Raw genomic sequence first — 14,971 nt, 5'->3', positions numbered from 1 at the left:
TGTCTTTGCGTACGCGAGCGCTCCTGCACGAGGGCTTTTCAAGACGATGGTCATTCTTGGGCTAGTAATTAAACTCGATTATTTTGGCTCTGCCTGTCTGTGCGAGGGAGTGCAAGTGGTGAGAGTGAGTGGTGGGAGTGAGCGCGAGTGAGTGAAAAAATGTTTTTAGTGAGGGCGTGTGAGTGGCGCCCAGTTTTGTCGAGGTATGGTTTGGGGCTACAGCATGTTTGGCAGTGTATACCAGCCCTACTATTTGTAACGCGCTCAAATGTTCGACTGAAGCCGAATGTTCCGAGGTACAGAGCATCAAACTTTGTCTAACCGAATATGATTCGCAGAACAAGATTACCTTGTTCGAATTGAAAATTTCGTATTCGCCGCGAGCTCGACATGTAGGTGGCGACAGCGTCGCGCTGCTAGTGTGGATGCTCCGCTGAGCGGCCCGTAAGAATGCACACTGTGGGCGCGCTTCGTGCCTTTTTCTCGCCGTATGTGCGCTCGAAAGGTGCAAAAAATAGTGGTACGCTGTAGTTCGGTTCCTCAACGTTCAATATAGAGCATCGAAGCGGCAGTCGGTTTTCATTACTACGCCAAAAAAAGCGACGACTCATCGGGAATCTCAGAATGGCCGTAATTGTGACAATGAACTTGTACGCTGTGGCTCGTAGCAAGCTCGATCTTTCCAGACTATGTCTTTGAGCCTTCAATAAAGGCATAAATAGGAACATATCAGGAAGCCTCGATCTATGAAATTCAGTTTACAACGGCAATCTCAATCGCTTTCACTGGTAGCATGACGCATTCTTGCATTTGTGGGATGCCGTGAAATGGTAACACTACTTAACTGCCACGAAATTCTTTCTAAGAGCTTACGATATTTTTGTGTGTTCGAAAGGCAACATAAAATTACTGAATTTTGATCAGCGCAGAGATATAAATGTAACCGCTCTAACGGGTCTTTTAAATGAAATTTTAGCGACTCTATAGGAAGGTTTGATGAATAACGGTTTCGGATCACTTATTTACGGCTTTCGTCGCAACCGAACTTGCGAATTGAATTGTCCACGCACGCAGTACAATCAGCATCTCATGTTTAGCTAGGTTTTCGCAAAGTGACAAGCAGGTTTACAGTGTGCAAACCAACCTTCTGGGACCTCACAGTGAGCACAAATGTTCTGTTACGGTGCTCTGTTGACCATTTGCGTTCCTTTTAAAATCTAACAGTTGCCTGCAACAGCGAGATGTGTTTGTATTCTTGCGTATAAGGTCGCTTACGAACCCTAGAGATGGCAATAAATGAAGTTGCGCTGTTGCAGATTTAGTAAAACATTTCCTTTTTATTTCTCGTTGCGAATCAGCTCAATGGGTTCCCGGTAACTACTTTGTTTTGTAAACTGAATATCGCCTTTGTCTTGGCATTTAATTCTTGAGGATTGGTTAAAAAATAAAATTCTGTGCATTTCGTTTTTTTTTTGAGAAGGGGGGGGGGGGGGGGGCAACGCAAGAGCAGCGAGAAGAGAATGCATGTAACGCGAAAAGCCAAACTATGGTTATCAGTTTTACTCACAATCGAAACTACACTAGGCATCGTGTTCTGTAGCGGTGAAAAAGCAGTACACGTATTTTCAAAACTGATTAACCCCCCTTTGGTCCGAGATTGTCCAGGAATATTGGCTCGCCTTTTTCAAAATTATATTGAAAGCAAGCATCGTGGGAAAAAATTAAAAAAAAATACAGCGAGTCATGGCACACACTCCTCACACATGTGGGCAACAACGTGCATTATATTACGCGTCTTCTCCACTTTCTTTAAACTTAGGTCCACCTTAAGAGGTTAAGACGTGACCATATTAGGCATTAGGCAATCGTGAGACACGTTTCTGGACAAAGTGATTCATGTCTGATTTGAAAATGATATATATGAAAATGATTGATTGATTGATTGATTGATTGATTGATTGATTGATTGATTGATTGATTGTAGGGTTTAACGCGCCGACGCAACGCAGGCGATGAGGCGCGCCGTAGTGGAGGGCTCCGGATTAATTTTGACCACCTGGGGATCTTTAACGTGCGCCGAAATCTAGTACACACGGGCGTTTTTGCTTTTCGCCTCCATCAGAAAAGCGGCCGCCGCTATATATGAAAATGACACACGAAATGCCACATGACAGACGCAAACTCACAACTGCTTAATTTTACCGAAAAATCCCCCCTAAATACTCTTGCGCATCCATAGAAACGTATTTTAAATAATACGTAAAGTTAGCGACTCCATACAGTTGAATAAATGTTTATTCCTCCTCCGTAGTATGAACAACGACTGTCCAAAAATGGTATTTATTTTAAAAAAGGTACGGGAAGGACACGATCACACAGGCGCTTGCGGGTGTAAAATACGTGTCCGGTAATGTATGGGCGATAGCGCACGGGTCGTGTGCAGTGTAAATGTTTTTGTTCGTTTCTTCTTTCTATAAGGACACAGCGCAATTTTACAAAGGCGTGGAATTTGCACGCGTATGCACAGGATTTGTCGCATCTAGTACCCGTTTCGCGTACTAAACTTTTATCCTTTAAATAATCACCACGCCACCTTCAAAAAGCACCCTTCGACGTTCCCGAAACGGCAGACCACTGCACTCAACAATAAGAAAAGTGCAATGTGTGGAAGCAATGTTTACAACACGTTTCACACTCAAGCGCGCGGCGAAGATGTTTCGTGGTTATTAAACCAGCGCATTAACCCGCAACGGCCGCTGATTATTGCGTTTCTAGAGGAAATGCGCAAGCAGAGGTAACTATGTCATTGCTTACTGCCAAACGAGCACACATATTGGCTGTTTTGTCGTGTGCAGCACGCGTCTTGCGCCGCACGCAACGTGAAAAAGCAGACGACGCGAGAGCGCCATCCACACTAGGAGCGGTTCGTCCCGCCGCCGCCAGGGGCCGACTGTGTTCGCGCTCGGGGCGAATATTCTCTCAGGTCTACACACAAGCAGGGACAACGCTCAGGAGAAACTGATGCCACTTTGCCGCGAGGTTTCCAGGCCAAGTCGTTTTACCTCGCTAACGAATTCCGGCTAGCAATCATTCCTTGAAAGCCCAATAAGTATTCTCCTCTTGGCTCAGGATTCATCCGCAGCGGAGTCGCTGCCTGTTTTAAGGGACTGTGAACTACATCCTACAAGGCGTAATGGAAGCCTTACCAAGTCTCATTATACGGGAAAGATCGACGGAGACACGTAAGACGGCTCAGTACGTGTAGGAATGCGAAAGCGTTGTGGTCGCGCGGGAAAACGTCGCGGGCACTTCTCGTGTTTTATGCGGCGCCAGCCAGCCAGCTGCCCATTGGTCTCTGGTAGTTCAGTCTGTCGGGTCAGCCAGAGCAAGGCAGCTAGGACTAAGGATGCCTCTTACTGTCTGGAGGAGGCCCCAACAGCATCTTCCTGCACACACATCAATATGTCTCTCTCTCTCTCTCTCTCTCTCTCTCTCTCTCTCTCTCTCTCTCTCTCTCTCTCTCTCTCTCTCTCTCTCTCTCTCTCTCTCCTTTCCCTCAGCGATTCTGTGAAATTATTTGTCCGCAGTGCCTATTCTGTGGACCAGACCACAGAATAATTTTAGGCTTTATAGGGGGTATTCACGTGACGTCACCGGCAGCGCAGCAGCCGGTGGAAGCCATCTTGTTGTACTACTGGTAGCGCCACAGCGCGGACCGCCGCATTGGCCGCCTTTGCGCCTCGCTATCAGGCAACGATCACGAGACCTGAGCGCCGATTTTGCGGGACGAGTTTCTTTTATCGACAGCGCCGTTCACGTGTCTCATGAGTGTTTGTTTCCGGCTGTTTCATTTGATGTTAACGTGAATGTGATGGCAGCGTCGAGGAGCCGCGTCGATAAGACAACCTACGCCTCGTCTCTACGCGGCGACGACCGTCGCCGCTACGAAGAAAAACTCGCCCGGTGTGGCTGTGACCAAGGAGGTTATATAAAGATTGCTGGAGTGGAGGCCTCCTATGCGCGCCACTGCTAAGGGGTGAAGCCAGTCCGAGCGGGCGGCGGCCATCTTGGCATAGGCAGAAACGTACATAGCCAAGGCGCACACATTCGCGATGAAGCCTCCCTGGCCTCTGTTATTTTTGTAATTCGTAAAAATAAAAGAAAGCATACACATATCATGAAACAGCTTTATTCCAGCTACTACGATGCTGATTAAACAAGGTACGGGTAGTAGCAGGAAAACTTCATTTTGTAATTACACCACCTTAATGACCCCTCAACTTGAGGTTTCAACAGAGTGCCTACTGATTTTTGAAAAGTATAAGCTTAGTTAGCACATTCCTTACTTTTTCTGCCGACATTTTTCGATTCTTTTCCTTGATCATGTGGTGAATTCGAATTTTTATGTACAATTCCACCACATCTTTACACAATTTGTAAATGTGGTTGTCCAAGGCATCACCATCAAGGATGTGTTGATTAAGACTTGAGAACCACTGCTTGTCCGGCAGAAGACCAAGAATTTCCAGAACTAGGTGCCTTGATCTTGAGTGAACAGCCCCCAGTGTTGTGCATTCTGCCTGTAACCGACGCAGACCTTTCTCTGCAGCTGTACAAATCGACACAACGTCATCCGATGGTGAAGTAAGCCCACCTCTATTCTTATGCCTCACCAAAGCAGGCTGTTGTTCGGTTTGAAGGGCCATTACGCACTCTTCACACATGCTTGAGGCACCAAGACTTCTAGCAACAAAGCCAGCAATGTATGGCACCACAGATTGGCTAAATGAAGACAAACTCTCAGGGATGTCCAATCGGTGAGTGTAATCATGGTCTTCGGGCTGCATGATTGAACGCCTTGCCACAGTTGTGTCTGTGTTTTCCGTGCTGAGAACGGTAGCAGACTTGCTGAGGATGGACACAAGGTCTGGTGAACAGTTGCCTGCACTTGATGACGACACTTCTGTGTGCACTAAGAGGCGCTTATACGCAGCAGTGAACTGCGCTGCTGTAGGGTTATTGTTGAAACCACCTCGACCTCGAACACCGCCAAAAAAGGTTTCAGCATGGTCTTGGCTCATTTTATGAGTTAAAATATACGTCATAGAGCCATGGACTACCAAGTGGTCAAAAATATGCTCAATGCTTTGCATGCAAACAATGAATCCAAGGAATCCTGTCTTTTTTGGAGACTCTAGAACAGGCCGACCAGCTGGATCCTTCAGAGCCGTGATGTACCTTCGAGCTTCATCGAAGTGAGACTTCCAGCAATTTTCATTTTGCTTGCGCAGTGGGGCCTTGAACGACTTAGCTAAGGGGTTCCTAGAGTTTAGGATGTCGAAGAGGTGGTCGAAAACTGTGATGAACCTCGCAGTCGCACTAGCACCCCTGAATTGGGGCAGTTTCAGTTCGTGCTCACAAAACACCAAGGCATCAGCAACTGATGCGCTGAGTGCTTGGACGGCAAGTCGCACTTTCATTTTCTGCCTCTCCCATTGGACATGGGCACTCGTCAACTTGTTTCCCAGTCGCAATCCCTCTTCACGCTGAAGGGCGTCTAGTGCCTTTACATATGCCCATTTCACAAATTTCCCATCCTCATCAACCAAGTGACTTACAGTTGCCAGCGAGTTGCGTATTAGCTTTATCATGTGACATGCGTCTAATACAATGTAGACGAGCTTGCACGGATCACTAGGGTTCTTGAAGCTTGTCACGAAGTTCTCACTGCCGAGTTGGAGATCTGCACCAAGACACTTTGCCATGCTGAAATTAGACGCTGCACCATCAAAAGTGAGCGAAACAACTTCCACCCCTATAGATGCCAGCCTGGCAATGCATTGCCTCGTCAGTTCAGCCCTTTCTGAACCTGTGAGCGAATCAATTAGGAAGTAGCCTACAGGCAACTTCAGTCTCATATTCAAACCGACAAGCATATATACACATGCATTCCTTGCCTCCGGAATGCTGTCATCTTGCGTGCCTGTGCCTAAATCGACATAACCAACGACCTTGTTTCCAACAAGCTCGATTTGCTTTCTGATAGCCATGTCATCAACTATTAGGGCACAATGGAGATTGCCAACACTTTTGACAAGCTTCTCGAGAAAGGAGAAGGACTCAACGGTGAACCCTGGCTCCCCATTCACCGACCGGTACCACTCTCGAAGCGTACGAGTTGCTGGCAGAGCTCCATTGAATTTCGATCTAACATATTCGTAAGCAGCCGGTGAATAGAAATGCAGTGTTAGCGCAAATGCACGCAGCTCTGGGGGGTATTTGCCTTTTTGTTGTTCTTGTGCCCTAGATAGTAGCTGCTGAATCTCAGGAGAAAAAGTAGCTTCCAAAACTTCTACCCCCTCCTCGGACAGGAGCTTTTTCTCCTTGAGTTTTTTCATTATTTCTTCGGCCACCTCGTTTCTTCGGCTGAGCCTTCGCTTGTTTTGCTGCAAAATTTTAACTTTCTTCTGAAGGTGAGTCACTTTTTGAGTCGATGCGTGGAGCAATTTCTTGTAGTGCTCTTTAGTTGGTGAAGCCGTGGCACCATCTTCCCCTTCTTGTTCAGCACACACAACTTCAATGCATCCAGTGGCGGGAGGATCCCGAGGAGTTGGTGGAGGGCGCTTCCTTTTCACCTGTAATTAAAAAACCAGTGCATTTAGTACTTCTGCATGCCGAACGAGCCAACTGTAAACACTAATGGAGTATCTACTCAAAACCTCTAGAAAAACATTGTCGCGCAAAATAAGCTGCATACATAAAAGAACACTTAACATGCCCAGCGAGGAATCTTGCTTGCTACGCAATGAATCGAGTTATGTATGAGTTATAATCATTCTGATATCACATGCCACGTTGCTTGTATATGTTCTAACAGCTTTACAGCTGAGTGGAAGGCAGTTAGGTTATTTTGAGGTAGACTGTGAGAGCGTTTGAACCCGCCGCGGTGGCTAAATGGCTAAGGCGTTCTGCTGCTGAGCAAAGGTCGCGGGTTCGATTCCCGGCCGCGGCGGCCGCTTTTCCGACAACGCGCGTGTGTTCGAGATTTTGGCGCATGTTAAAGGTCCCCGTGCTCAAAATCAATCCGGAGCCCTTCACTACGGCGCGCCTCATAACCTGAGTAGTTAATTTCGGCGCGTTAAACCCCACAATCAATCAATCAGAGCATTTGTGTGCGACTTCGCTATCGCGAAGCTTTGTGGCGCGAAATATTACTGCCACCATCGACGTCAAGAATTCATACGAGAGCAACAAACATTACGTTTACGAGTGACGAAAACGCGCACAACGCACATTGCACGAGCCAATTTGAAGCAGAGACATTTAATACCGCTACACTGCGGACTAGGAAATGACTCTTACTGGCTTTTGCAGGTGTTTTGGGAACTCTGGAAACACTGTCGGCAAGCTTCCATGTCGCAGCCGAACTGTTTGTCCTGTTCGGTCGAAGCATTCCGGGGTGAAATGGACGGAACACAACTGGTCTCCGTCTTTCGGCTCCCAGCCCTCTCGACGAACCGCTTGTTTCCACTGGTTTCGCACCTCGGCATTTTTGGGGAATCTGTACAAGAAAAACTAGCTGTGATACCAGAAAACAAAGGACGAAGCGGAAGCAAGGCCCCCAAAATGGGCCCACAACGAGCAGCCGTGGGTGAACACACCATGTATTGTTTTGAACAAACTTCGGTACTTACAGATGAAAAGTTATTCCCGATCCTTTCTTCGCTCTATTCGTACATCCGTAGGCGACGCACGATGACACCATTTCCGCTATTTGCGTCACACTCGCGAACACACGTTTTTCATCTCCGCAGAAGCAAATGCAGCGCCCGCACGAACGAGGCCAGGTGCACGTTGGCCAGGCGTACCGGCGTACCTTCTGCCTTCTGCCTATGGCAAGATGGCGCCGTCGGCGCCGGGTGGCTTCAGCTGAGGAGCGCCCCCGCCACTCCAGCAAATTTATTTAAACCTCCTTGGCTGTGACCCGCTACAGTTGCCGGCAGCGGAGTGCGTTCATGGATGCAGTGAGTGGCCCGACGTGGATTTCAACGATATTTACGAGTACCTCGTCACACGGACAAGCTTTCTGACAAGACAGCAAATCAAAAACAAGAAAAGCTTGGAGGCTTACAACTTTGTCGTCAGTGGGTGGGTGAAGGAGCCCTACGTCAAGCCTGTGTACACGGATGAAGTGATAGTTGTTGGGGAGGTTAATCACTCGCAAAGTCTGTCGCTAGGGCCGCTGACCGCTTGGCTTCTCATGAAAGCCGATGGTCGCGTTGTACATGGACACTGTTTGTGCATGGCTGGCCTCGGTGAGACGTGCTCGCACATCGCGGCTCTTTTGTTTTACATGCAGTTGCGGCTAGAGGTCGAGAAAGCGAAGTCGTGCACTGACGTTAGCAACAAATGGTTGCCGGCGCACAAACGCAAGGTGGTGCCGTCGCCGATCGCCGAGATGAATTTTTCATCCGCGCAGATGCGTCGCCGTCAACTGATGTCGGGAATTTCAAGTACAGTGCAGCAAGTGCCAAGAGACAAGGCGCCCCCGCCAACTACTGAAGAACTAAACGGGCTCTTTGACAGCCTAATCTCCAGTGGATTACGCCCTGCTGCAGCCGCTACAAACCCGAGGTACAGTGACCTGTACGTTTCAGCGACGGCCCAGTGCAACGCAGCGCACTTGCTTGACTTGTACAGTCCCAGCGCATCAAGTTTCGACAAACCTTCTCTCACAGAAAAGTGCCGGTCGATCACCTTGCAAATAACGGAAGCCGCAATTTCTGAAATTGAAGAACGCACAAGAAAACAAGCGTCCACACCAAGGTGGTTTCAGTTCAGGGCTGGCCGCATCACAGCGTCAAATCTAAAAGCTGCCTGCACCACTAATGTTACAGACCCATCGGTGAGCTTGATTAAGAAGATCTGCTATCCAGACAACAAACTCAACACTGCAGCGGTGAAGTATGGCAGAAACAATGAAGCGGCAGCGTTGGAAAGCTACAAGTCTCTCGCCGCTCAGCATCACACTAATGTAAGGTTTTCTGAAGTAGGTTTAGTGGTGTCAAGAGAGGAGCCATATTTCGGTGCAACACCTGATCCTCTAGTGGAGTGCGACCGTTGTGGAAAGGGCACGGTGGAAGTCAAGTGCCCCTACACTGTGCGAGTAACGTGCCTCCGGGATCTTCTGTCGCAGACGAAAAGCCATATCGTGGAAGCTGATGGCAGCCTTGTGTTAAAAGAAGACGATGAATACTTTTACCAAGTTCAAGGACAGATGTTTGCGTGCAACGTTGAATACGCAGATTTTGTGCTCTGGAAAGAAGGAGAAATCAATGTAGAAAGGGTACGCCGAAACAACACCTTTCTAGAAAATGCACTAAAGAAGGCAAGAACATTTTTCTACAACGTTATCTTGTTGGAGCTAGTTGGCCACTGGTTCACCCGGATGAGAGAAGCCGCAGAGGCGTTGCAGGAGAGTTTGGAAGACTGAAACTCAGTGGCCCAATTATAATGGCTCAACCATAAAGTCTGTTTTCGCCATTTATCGAGGTCTGGGCTGAAGTAACATCTGCATGCACCAGCATGATTTCATGAGGCAAGAAGACAAGCTTGCAGCAGTGTTATGCACCGTCGCAACACGTGACATAGAGGTGACTACACTACTTTGAAGTGGTACGCTTGCAAGCTACAAGCAGTGTTTAGTGTGAAATGAAGGTTGCAGCAGTGTCATAAGTTATCAACGCAGTGTGGAGCACCATCATGCACAAACTATCACAAATGTATGAGTGGATTCTTGTGAACACGACTTCATAGAAAACATGACACCAACGTTGCGTGTGGCCTAGGAACAAGGCAGGCACCTTTTGACGTAGGTAACAAATGTTATAAAGCAAAGCACAATGTTCGAGTGGGCTTTATTATGCAGGTTTTGTGCTGTTTTTATTTCTGATAATTGTGCTTTCTGCCAAGTAAAGTGTCTATCCAGCTTAAATAGAAAAGGTACCTCTATTTTGTGTGTAATCATGTTTGTGTTAACCAAGCTTACTGGTGTGAAAAATTTTTGTTACTTTAAAGTGTTATCTGTAACCCTTGACTGACTTCATTGAATGATTTTTCCCTTGCACCCCTTCTTTCTTTGTGTATTACGTAATATGCAGCAGCATGATTTTTGTCTTTACCGTGCGAGTACTTGGAAAAGTAACGCCTCTTGGAGTTATGGAAAAAAACATACACCAGTTCAACAGGCACAGGGGAAACAAACAAACAGGAATCAGTTTATTCGTTGTCCCAAGTTCTGCAAAGTGGCTGATGCTTTTTTTAAAACTGTGGTAAAGATTAGTGCTCCACTATAGCTTTTCTAGTTTGTCAAGGTAGCAAAATGCAGGTTAACATCTGAAAAAAAAAACTCATTTCTTCCACAGCAGGTTTGCGTGCACAAAACCTGTGTAAATACAAAGCCTCACAGTGAACTGTCATGAATGCACTTCTTCAGAGAACGGCCGAAGCACTCAGTATGAAACATGCTTTTGCAATGACGATGCCCAGTTCGGTTGTCAGAAAAATAATGCTCCTTTCAGTTTTGTAGTTGAAGTGCAAGGGAAAACACCAGGCAAAGGAAATTCAAACATGGTGCCTCTTTGTTGCCTAGGTCTCCAGTTCTGGCTGAAAATCCCATCGAAGTTATATCGCATACTAGTTGAAGAATCCATAGTAGCATTGTTAACGTGTGACCAGTGGTGTCATTAGGCAACGTGCAAAAATTGTGTGAGCCACGAATTTACATGTTTACATTGAAACTTCAAGAAAGCGTGCACTTAAATTTCATGCATTGTTATGCATTTTTTTACGTGTGACTCAAGAGTGAAATGCAGCCTGTATTAAGCAAACGTAAATGCTAAATTTTATAGTGAGCCTCGTACTAAGTAGCAACATATTAGTAGCACAAGAAATTTAGGCCTTTTGTGAGACTGCAAGATTTTATTGCTAGCCGACACATAAAATACACACAGCTTGTAAAATGCACTATGTTCTGTTCTACAGACATTTCATATGCAATGTGCCTGTTATACAGAAGAAAAAGAAAGCTGGCACAAATGAGTGCACTTTTTACCGGTGTCGGCACCAAGATGTGCGACCAATGAGCACAAGTGACAAGTTGTTAGAGACTAATCCAATGGCACCACAGAGTTGCATAAATTGGTCAGCGCACAGCAAACAACTGCAATTTTGTCAATCGGTGTTTCTCCATGGCAAGACACAGTCAACAGTTCAACTGGCAGGCAACTTTTAAGTATCAAAAACTTGTTTCTTAGCAACCCGATCACTCTCTCAACATGTATTCGGACATTGGCTAGCTCTCTGGTATGCTCAACTTCGCTAGCACTCAGTTGGCGCTTTCCCTTTGTAAAAGGAGGAATGTAGAGTTTCGCACAGCATAATCCGACACTTTCTGAAATCAAGAAGCCTCGGTCGGCCAGTACAATGTCATCGTACTAGAAGTTCCTCAGCACGCCACAGTCCTCTGTGATAAACTTGTCACTACTTCTACCGCCATAGGCCTTAATATAAAAATGATGTTTCCTTTTGGGCAGATGCCAATCAGAAACTTTATGGTGTTATGGTGCTTGTACTGGGACCAGGTGCCAGCGCGTGTGTCGAGTGCACTTGGCCTGTCCAAGAACACCTCAAAGCAGTCTAGAATGACTCGCACCTTCCTACCAAAGTTCCGCATAAATGCCAGCGGCATGGTTTTCATAACCTGTTCCTTATCAGGCCATTGAATAAGTGGTCCTAATCGGTCGAAGCAGGCATCCAGCCATTTTTCCCACGTTCGAGACACTGTTGCCTGTAAAACGTTGAACCTGTACGCAATATCCTGTAAACAAAGTCCAAGCCGTATGCGCATCAGAAAAACCATCATCTCCTCAAACTTGCTTAGCACGTTGTTGCTCGAGTGTGCCACATATGGCTCCACAATTTTGAAAACGGACATCAGCGCTAAAAATGACGGAAGGCCTGCGTAGAATGACACTTTGTCATCTTTGTGCTGCAGTGTCTGCTCAGTGAACCGGCTGCTCTCTACGGCGTGTCGAAGTTTATAAAGCTCGTGATTGCGAATAACGAGCTCGTCTTCCATCCTTCTGATGTCAGCACCGGTCAGATCAGTCTGGCACCCTGCAACAGCAAAGTGCAGAAGGAGACATCTCTGTGGAAATCATTCTCACATAGACGCCCATCAACTAGATCCGCACACTTCATAAAAAAGCCATTTAGTAAATTAAAAGTGGCTTAGCACAAGTACTCTGAATGCTAAGCATACACTACCACTCGGTACCACTTTCAACACTGAAGAATTCATCACAAGGCCTGTCACGAACAATCTTCAAAGCACATACTTTCTTTCTTATATTTATTCTCACCCCCTTTCCAGGTCATCCATTAATCAAGTGAGACCACACGGCCTCCTTTTGCAGATTAAGATGGATACTTCAGTAAGCTATTCTTAAGACGAACTTGAAGGGGACGTGAAAGCTTCTTCGTATTGTAAGAAATTCGTCTTAAGTGTACGTTTTTTGCATTGCGCACATCACGAAAGAATAAAAATTTTGTTTATCTTAACCATAAAATTCGTCCCAACCGATTTTGTCTTAATAAGAGTCGACTGCATTTTCTTCATCCACATTTTCACATATTGCAAATCTACTCGCCCACAGTGATAACAATGGAAGAACTAATTACTGGCAATTAAGTACATCATGTTATGATTTACTGTGTAACTTATACTTCAACTATTTTGCTTGGTCAACCAGTTTGAGCTTAAGGCAGAAAAACAGGGCAGGCACCTCGCAGGTGTCGTGAAATAACCCCCCTCCCCTACCCGAGACTTCGTTACGGTAATTCCCTGTGAGGCCACATGCACGCTTTTAACCTCCAGTTTCCACGTACGTGAACTCTATGCCTCAATGAACTCTACGTGAACTCCAAGACGGCCGTCATGATACGCTTGCCGTATTCTTGAAGCTCAACAAAATCAGAGGTGAAATTTGCGTACACGCTCGCCGGCGCGCGGCCCGAACTCTCACTCCCTCCCCCGCGGTTCTAAGTTTCATTGTGGCACCGTTTCCTGCGCTTGCATATTATTTTATCCCCGGTCCGCTTAATAAATTCTCACCTCCTGCGTCCTCATCTCTTGCCTAGTTTTCTTCCGGCACAACTCCACCAGCGCCCGGTCGACGCGTACGCTGTCGGGCCGGCGAGTGACGCCTGATTTTGTTGTCGAGCTTCAAGAGAAGGGCACGCATATCACGATGGCCGTCTAACTCGCCGGTCTCCCGAGCACGGTAGCTGCGAGGCGCACTGCAGGGCTAGCTATCAGGTGTTTTACTCGTTTCAGGCTTGGGTCAGCGCTGGAACCTAGCTGGCGTCACCTGGTGATGTTCTACGGCTGCTTCAGCAACTGTAACTCAGTAACATCGCTTACGCTCACGACTGTAAAAACGCGATGAAAAAGCAATGCTTCAAAACAGGCACCTACCTTGATCGATACCTGCCGTATCGTAAACGGGTGACAACTCGTCAGCGCTGACGGCCACTGAAAAAAAGAACGGTTCACTTTTCACACATTTCCAAATGCAAATTTTCGCGTACTACGTTATCGCACCTTGCGGGGCTGCGACGTCGATTGGAGGTGGGGCTGTTTGGTGAGTGGCACGCGCGGCCAATCGTCGTCTCTTCTGGCGTTCGTAGCGGGCTTCACTGTTTTTGTCAACAGTGTCGCCGTAGCCCAAATGGAGACTCGGCGCCCAGTCTGGATTGCACTCATCGAAAAGGTGTGACGGCGACCCTGCATGATCGAACAGTTCGCGTGCTAAGTGTAAACAACTGCGGCAATCGATTGTACTAGCCGCGGCGCTATGCTACTCAAATAAACGTTGCCTCCTACCTGTAACGAAATGCCGGGAGCAGACTTTATATTTGTCCAGGTCAGGATCGAGGTCTTGACGATTTATCCGAGCCACCCATTCGCGCCGACGCCGTTCTGAAAGCTCCTTCGTTTTTGCGCACTCGTTCAGGCGCACTTTGGGTAACTTGAAAAAGTGAACATCCGGCTTGTTGCTTCGTAGCTTTTGTTCCTTCGTCTGAGACCTTTCGGTGCACCCGATGATAGCGCAGGCCACCATAGTGACCAGCAGCACACAATCACGACACCTCTTGTAACAAAGTTGGTTGTTTCCTCGAGAGCCGGAGTGACAGGAACGGGTCAGCTGCGCGCGAACGTACTGCCCGCAAGGATGCCCGTCCGTACGTAGTACAAAAAGATGGCGGCCACTCCCAGAATGCACCGCTCCTGTGACGTGGGTGAATACCCCCTATTCTCTGGTTGAGACCACAAGGTTATGTTTTGTTTTGAGCTACTCCTGAAAGGGCTCCGCTCGTCGGCTTCCGTGGCGCAGTGGTAGTATGGCGCTGACGCCCAGTTGGAGTCCCGGCAGTTATGTAGTTTTTTTCAAGTGAGTTTTCTGCTGTAACCTGTTCTCTTAAGTCAATTCTACTCATTATTTATGTAAATAAGTGTGAATTGGTATCGTTTAGGTTGCTTTATAGATGAATACAGATCAACTATAGCGTGGTACGGGCCACAGAATAGACCTGAACATTACCCTGTGCTCGGGTCCACAGAATAATGCGGCACATTATCCTGTGTTTATTATCACCATCATCCACTGGACCACAGATTAGGCGCGGCAGTATGTGTGTGTTTATTGGCGCAAGGGATTCTGAGGCCAACACTCTAAGAAAAAAGGTGTGGTAGTTTCTCCCTTCAGGGTGAAACAGGAATGTATCATATATTGCTCCCTAAGAGGTAGAAAGATTCTCCCTTTAACAGGGAGGGGCGCGTTTCTCCCCCTAGCAGTGGAGGAAGATTTCCCCCTTTCGTGAGCTAATCGTTCCTCCCTTGGCGGCGCTA

General features: G+C 47.1%; 1 long non-coding RNA gene across 1 annotated transcript; it reads right to left on the bottom strand.

Annotated features, from left to right (window-relative positions):
• Window positions 1-12,069: 12,069 nt before the first annotated feature.
• On the bottom strand, window positions 12,070-14,169 carry LOC144150005 (uncharacterized). Its single transcript, XR_013318408.1, has 4 exons — window positions 13,946-14,169; window positions 13,664-13,846; window positions 13,538-13,594; window positions 12,070-12,177 (listed from the first exon to the last, which is right to left on the bottom strand). It is a non-coding gene; the product is annotated as an uncharacterized LOC144150005 (long non-coding RNA).
• Window positions 14,170-14,971: the final 802 nt, after the last annotated feature.

This window comes from Haemaphysalis longicornis, unplaced genomic scaffold, assembly GCF_048455015.1.
Source record: "Haemaphysalis longicornis isolate Haplotype H1 unplaced genomic scaffold, Haemaphysalis longicornis Haplotype H1 scaffold_8, whole genome shotgun sequence".
NCBI classification, from domain to species: Eukaryota; Metazoa; Arthropoda; class Arachnida; order Ixodida; family Ixodidae; genus Haemaphysalis; species Haemaphysalis longicornis.
The sequence above is the reverse complement of the archived record's forward strand: the minus strand, read 5'-3'. Positions and strand labels throughout refer to the sequence as shown.